Raw genomic sequence first — 7,897 nt, 5'->3', positions numbered from 1 at the left:
CTTCAGCTCGGCTGTGACGTCATTCGGCCCTTCAGCTCGGCTGAGGATAACGCTCGGCCCTTCAGCTCGGCCATGGAAGTCGCGTGGCCCTTCTGCTCGGCTGAGGACGTCGCTCGGCCCTTCTGCTCGGCTGTGGACGTCGTTCGGCCCCTCTGCTTGGCTGAGGACGTCGCTCGGCCCTCGCTGCTGTGCTACCGTGAGCCTTGCTCCCCCCGCTTGCCTCGCCGGGATTTGGCGCTTCGGGAGCCACGCCTTGTGGGGGGGGGGGTTCTGTCATGATTCAGCCCGGACTTTTGGCCATGTGCTGTTGTTGTTGTCACGTGTCTGCCCCACCTTCGTCTGATCCTCCCTGTTTCTTCACCTGTTCCTAATGTTGTCATTGTCTTAATTGTATTTAAGTTAGCCGCGTTGCTGAATGCAGCACGGATCATTAGTTGCGTGTACCCCTCGTCATGTCTAGTCCCTGTTAAATGTCGTCAGTTGTATTGTTTCATTCATCGTCATTTTTGTCTAAAAAAAATAAATAAATAAAAATAAAAAAATGACCAATGTTCCGAGAGAGTGAGAGGGTATGGAACTCGGCGCATCATCAGTTGCAGGGAGCCGTCAGGAGACACAAGAAGGCATCAAGAAGCTGTCATTCATCCACTCCGTGTTACCAAGTGGGTCAGAAGGTATGGTTGTCCACGAGGAACATCCGTCTACAGCTCCCCTGCAAAAAGCTGAGTCCCCGGTACATTGGACCCTTCGAAATCGTTAAGGAGATCAATCCGGTGGCGTTTCAACTTAAACTCCCCAGTGCCTATCGTATACATCCTGTCTTTCACGTGTCTCACCTTAAACCGTATCACTCACCAGTCTCTCTCCCCTCTCTCCCAGGTCCTGGTGCTGACGACGTACCCCCCCTACCTACCCTGGAAGAGGACACCAGGATCTACTTGGTGAAGGAGATCCTGGATTCCAGACGCCGAGGTGGGGCTCTCCAGTATCTCGTTGATTGGGAGGGGTATGGACCTGAGGAACGTTCGTGGGTGCCCCGGAATGATATTCTGGACCCCAATCTTCTCCGGGAGTTCCACGAGTCTCGCCCGGACAGGTTTGCACCTCGGCCCAGGGGCCGCCCATCTCGGCGCTCTGGTATTCGCCGGTCCTCGGGAGCGGACCGTGAGGGGGGGGGTTACTGTCACGGAGTCACCAGGTCCTTCTCTCACTCACCAGCACTCACGTTCCCCTGAGTACTAATCAGCATCACCTGCTCCACATTCGTCAATCAACACACACCCTATATAAGCCACTCTCAGTCACTCAGTCTTTGTCTGGTCTCGTATGAACTAATGAGATTTATCCCCGCAGTCATTCAAGCTCCAGACTCCCGTTTGCTTCACAAACAACCGGCTCTCCTTCCTTCTCGCCCGCCTTCGGGGCGATAGGATTACCCTTCTGATACCACTAGTTCCCGTCAAGGATCCTGACTCTCTTCTCATCTGTGTTTTTTCCCCAGCTTGTGTGATCCAGCGTGCTACAACTTCGTTGTGCTTCATTTGTGTGCTAAGTGCGATACATCTGTTCACGGACTTCAATAAACGTTACTTTGGTTTCACTTACCCCGGCCCGTGGCGTGTGTATCATTACAAGTATATGCTTTACTGTCTCTCGTGCCCTGTCACTGATTATCTGGCTCAAAGTATGTCTAGGGATAAAACTTTACACGTGAGAGGCACATCTAAATTTACTTAAGGTGTAATATGTTTACTACCAAAGTAACTCAAAACTACTGAATTTAACCTCGGTCTACAGACTTCAGTGTTTCTTCTAAATATTCTCTTCTCTCTCTCAAAATAATTAATTATAACCACCTAATAGTGAAGGCATTTGTACCACACAATAAAATAAATCTCTTAAAGTTACATAACAGGCCTTTTACCAGTTTCTTTCTTCAAATAAGAAATCACAGGAGATTATACGGCACAAACAATAAACAAACATTTATTAACTTAAACAAATGTAAACAAAACAAAACCCCACAAAAGAAATATTTGACCCAGCTGGGATTTAAGTCTCTTGTTGGTGCACTGCGTTGGAGCTCATGTGAATGTATGAACACTTTATAGTACTCACGAAATCCAATTGAACCGTGAAAATCAAGACTGAAGCACCCACTTGGAAAACTCGATAATCCGATCAGCTGATAGGATTTTCCCTGACGTCCATCCACGAACAAACACTTTTCGAATCACCCATCCGACGAGGTTGAGGCAAAGTTGCAGCGGAAGTCACCACGCGGCCTTGGTCTCTCCTGAAGAATCGCGTAGCCTTCAGTTTCTCCGTTGCTTATTTCCCAATTATTACATTGCTACCTACCAAATAAATCAATAATTTGACACAAAACGATGATTTAAAAAGGAGTTTATTGATTTAAAAATGATTGTATTGCTTCCTCTAAAGAAAATAGTGCGCTCCGTCTCTACGGTTAGAATCCTGTGTGTCCATGGCAACGCGCTGTTTTTCAGACCGCAGCGGTCTGTTATCAAGAAATAAAATAGTGTGTGCGTAGAAAGAATTCATCCACATGCAGCTCAAAAAAATAAAAAAATAAAAAATCCTGAGCGTAAGTCCACCCTAGGTCTAGGCTTTTTGTGTTAAATTATATTTCCTGTTGCTGCGCAGGCTCTTTTATTGTACATGACAGCTTATGTCCCGATGACCGGTCTTTGCATTACAATTAAAAGCAGTATCAATAAAGTAGAAAATGTGATGTGCAGTCAAGTTTGAGTGTATGCACTGTTTAAACGAGTGTTCTCAACTTCTCACTGATACTTTTGTGATTCGCGGAGTTTTGACAAGTTTTATAGCCTTGATATTGTTTCTTATTCAAAAGTGGTGACAGAAAAAAACTCAGCACCCCCAACCTGAAACCTCTTCCCATGCCCCTGTCACAATCACATTATAATCAAAATTAATAATTAGGCTTAAAAGCAAATGTATATGTAAGGGAATCAAGTTTAACAATTACATGTACTATTGCTCCAAATATCATCAATAATGGTGTGTGCAATACCATGTATAATGCATAAAGTTGGTAATAAATATATATATATATATATATATATATATATATATATATATATATATATATATATATATATATACACATACAGTTTTGATCTTAGGCTTTTCATTAAGTTATTTATTTCCACTATAACATTGTGTTCCTGATATTATTGCATTTAATGAGGCCTCGTTGTATTTATTCTTACAATAGATTCCAGATCCCATCCTTGAACCGCCACCTTATTGTGGTGAAGGGGTTTGCGTGCCTGAATGATCCTAGGAGCTATGTTGTCTGGGGCTTTCTGCCCCTGGTAGGGTCTCCCAAGGCAAACAGGTCCTGGGTGATGGGCCAGACAAAGAGCGGTTCAATACCCCTTATGAAGAAAAATACAGCAAGGTCCGTGACGTCGCCCGGTATGGCGCAACCGGGGCCCCACCCTGGAGCCAGGCCCAGGGTTGGGGCTCGCATGCGAGTGCCTAATGGCCGGGTCTTACCCCACGGGGCCCGGCCGGGCTCAGCCCAAAGGAGCGACATGGGGCCAATCTCCTGTGGGCCCACCACCTGCAGGAGAAACCGTAAGGGGCTGGTGCAATGTGGATTGGGTGGCAGTCGAAGGCGGGAGCCCAGCCGACCCAATCCCTGGACACGGAATCTGGCTCTTGGGACATGGAATGTCACCTCGCTGGGGGGGAAGGAGCCTGAGCTGGTGCGGGAGGTTGAGAGATATCGACTAGATATAGTTGGGCTCGCCTCCATGCACAGCTTGGGCTCTGGAACCCAACTCCTCGAGAGAGGCTGGGCTCTCTACTACTCTGGAGTTGCCCGCGGTGAGAGGCTGTGGGCTGGTGTGGGCTTGCTCATAGCCCCCCAGCTCAGCAGCCATGTGTTGGAGTTTACCCCGGTGAACGAGAGGGTCGTTTCCCTGCGCCTTCGGGTCGGGGAGAGGTCTCTCACTTGTTATTTGTGCTTACGGGCCAAATGGCAGTGTAGAGTACCCGACCTTCTTGGCGTCTCTGGGAGGGGTGCTGGAAAGTGCTCCGACTGGGGACTCAGTCATTCTACTGGGGGGTCGTTCTACTGGGGGACTTCAACGCCCACGTGGGCAGCGACAGTGACACCTGGAGGGGCGTGATTGGGAGGAACGCCCCCCCTGACCTGAATTCGAGTGGTGTTCTGTTATTGGACTTCTGTGCTAGTCATAGTTTGTCCATAACAAACACCATGTTCAAGCATAAGGGTGTCCACCAGTACACATGGCATCAGGACACCCTAGGTCGGAAGTCGATGATCGACTTTGTGGTTGTTTCATCTGACCTCCGGCCATATGTCTTGGACACTCGGGTAAAGAGAGGGGCGGAGCTGTCAACTGATAAATAAATATTCGAGATTATATTAAAATAATTATGGATGTCACAGGTAACCAGTACAGTTCCTGTACAATAGGAGTGATATGGTCTCTCTTTTAGTTTCTGTTAGAAACTGAGCAGCTGTATCTTGTACTAACTGTAATTGATAATGGGTTTTTTGTGAAATACATAAAAGAGAGTATTACTTTAATCTAATTTACTTGGAATGAATGCATGTAGAAAATGTTTTTCTGTATATTCTTTACATTATAATGTGACACTAGAACTAGAGTTATTGTGACTTATTAATGTAACAGCACCTGAAGACCAAAATGTGGAAACAGTTTACAGGAAACTTTATTAGGTGTGAATGTGGTGAAGGGAAAGAAAACGGTTGGAAGGAGAGAAAAGGAGATCTACACTTTACCCAGGTGATCATGAACACTGTAATGAGGAGTCAGCAAAATCCATGTGAAGAATTTTTAATTAAGAAAAGATAAGGCAAACGATCCAAAAACAGTAAAGGCAAAAGCAGTGTCAATAGTGATGTGTTTTTCTATATGGTGTGAATTTTCGTTGTTTCTGATGTTGAAACTCCTCAATTCACTATCAGAGAAATAAATCAAACACTACATCATTTCTCTTCCAGAATGTGTTTTTATAACCTGATAAAGGAAAGCTGTAGAGTTCTGTCCTCATTTCTCAGCTCAAACTCCTCCTGTCTGAGAGAACTGGACCTGAGTCACAATAAACTGCAGGATTCAGGAGTGAAGCTGCTCTCTGATGGACTGAAGAATCCACACTGTTCACTGGAGAAACTGAGGTACACACACACACAAAACCTTAATATTTTCATAAATTTCAAGTAATAATTATAAATTTCTTTCTATATAAACCTTTTTAACTGCAAACATGCTTTACTATAGAATATATACAATGGTGTGAAAAAGTGTTTGCCCCTTCCTGATTTTTTATTTTTTGCATGTTTTTCACACTTTAATGTTTCAGATCAATAAACAAATGTAAATATTAGTCAAATATAACACAAGTAAACACAACATGCAGTTTTTAAGTAAAGGTTTTTATTATTAAGAGAAAACAAAATCCAAACCTACATGGCCCTGTCTAAAAAAGTGCTTGCCCCTAAACTTAATAACTGGTTGGGCCACAGCAAGAACTGCAATAAAGTATTTGCGATAACTTGCAATGAGTCCAATGAGTCTGTTACAGCGCTGTGGAAAAACTTTGGTCCACTCATCTTCATTTAAAACCTTCATGTGGTGTTTACTTGTGTTATTTTTGACTAATATTTAAATTCGCTTGATGATCTATCAGGGCTATACGGCTGGCGTCGGTAGGATAAAGAGCCGGTTGTTGTGTCACAAACAGCGAACACTACATAAGGAAACCCCTGCATCTCGCCGGGTCTCCGTCGAATTTCTCCGGGAAGGCGAGCCGTGGATTAGTGGCCGCGGGGATCATGCTGGCGGTTGTGGGGATACTTTGCAGGCATTGCAGGGCTGTGACAAGTTCTCCCGTGAGTGACGCGAGGTGAGCCAGCTGTCAGGAGTGGTCACTGACTGGCTGAACTTGAGAGACGAGCTGTGAGGCAGCGGCTGGATCATGTGGCGGCGAAGTCTTCTGTAATGACAGGTCATGAGACTGAGGATCCATGTGCACGCTTTTAATACAAGCTCGAGGTACAGACAGGCGTAGGTCAGAAACGGCAATCACAATATCAAAGGTGAGGCAGAAATCAGAAACGGTAATACAGGCAGAAGGTCGGGGCAGGCGGCAGACAATCACAAAGTGGAGCAAAAACCAAAACAGAGTCAAAACCATGAATACACCGACAGACAAACGCTCAGACCGATAGCAGAGGCAAATCGAGACTTCGCAGAGAAGGGAAGTTCAAGTTCCTGTTTTATAGAACGCCTGTGATTGGGATCAGCTGGTGGTGGTAATGACAGGAGCGGTGGCTTGTGGGAGATGTAGTTCGGGAGTCGTTAGAACTCGGGAGAAGGTTCCCTCTAGTGGCGATCAGGAGGCGAGGCAGATGCTTCATTCATAACACATGCCTTCTTTGAACTAATGTTGTCAGTCAGCTGTATGGTCTGGTCTTTATCAACGATCAGGTCTGTGTTAATTCAGAGTTTACGATGACCCATTAGTTCCTCGGGAGCTCTCGATTGCACTATTATAAACTGTTGTAGAAAGGACATTATTTACATTTACATTTTTTTTAATTAATTTTAAAATTTAAATGTTTATATTAATTTCTTTATTTTTACTTTATTCTTATTATTATATATTTATTTATTTTTTCTCTCTCTTCTGTTTCCATATTTCTGTAAAGCTGAGACAATAAGAACTGTTAAAAGCGCTATACAAATAAGTTGAATTGAATTGAATTGAATTGAATTGAATTGAATTGAATTGAATTGAATATGAAGGTTCTCATAGTGGACTTCAGCACAAAGCAGGAGAGGAAATTCTAACCGCTAATGATAAATGGGACCCCAGTGGAGGGAGTGAACAGTTAAGAAGGTTCGGCAGCATCTCTTCCGATTATTCTGATCCTTAACCAAGTGCTTCACCATCACCACACTGTCCTCTACTTTCAAATTCATCAGGGACTTATGGAAGAATTCTGGGGTGAACTGGAGCTTGGGGAAATAGCACCAACAGTAGACTCCTGATCCTGTGTTGTAGAGCATTGGGCCCCAACCACCAGGCCACCACTGGCCACCATTGCCAGTCCGTGGGTTATTTGGTGAGGGGCCTAACAGAAAGAAAAATGTACTTTATGTCTGTTTTATTGACAGTCACACTCTGAAAGATGTTTTATTTAGAAAAACTGTATTCTGTTTTATAACATTTGTCTGTTCCAATTCACATGCTGTTTCAGTCACTCCTTATGCTCAATGTATAATTTTCTTTTTATTTAATTTGAATTTTATTATATAATTCCAATTTTATAAATGTCAGTGTGTTGCTGTGATTTTATACATAAATTACACTGTCAAATTGAATCACTTACAGAATTTATTTCAGTTAAACACCTATTTTTACAACACATTTGTTAAACTCTGGTTCGTATTAATGGAATTAATTACAGTTTTTTAAATATCAAACCACGAGAAACCCGTAAAGTAAGAAAAAAGTTTATCAGTGTATGGATTTCTTGTTATTGTCACTTTCAAACAGAGAGAAGTGACTGATTATAATGTAAGAGGCTGAAGAATTTCTGACCAACAGTCACTAAGGGGCTTTAAACAATTGTGATTTTCAGTGTATATGATCACCTGGCTAAAGTGTAGATCTCTTCTTCTCTCCTTCTAACCGTTTTCTTTCCCTTTACCACATTCACACCTAATTCACCTTTCCTGTAAACTGTTTCCACATTTTGGTTTTCTGGTGCTGTTACATAAATAAGTCACAATAACTCCCAGTCACCTTTTATAGAGTTTTAGTGTCACTAAATACAAATGTTGTGTGT

This window comes from Tachysurus vachellii, chromosome 3 (assembly GCF_030014155.1).
Source record: "Tachysurus vachellii isolate PV-2020 chromosome 3, HZAU_Pvac_v1, whole genome shotgun sequence".
Taxonomy (NCBI): Eukaryota; Metazoa; Chordata; class Actinopteri; order Siluriformes; family Bagridae; genus Tachysurus; species Tachysurus vachellii.
This window is presented reverse-complemented; position numbering follows the sequence as displayed.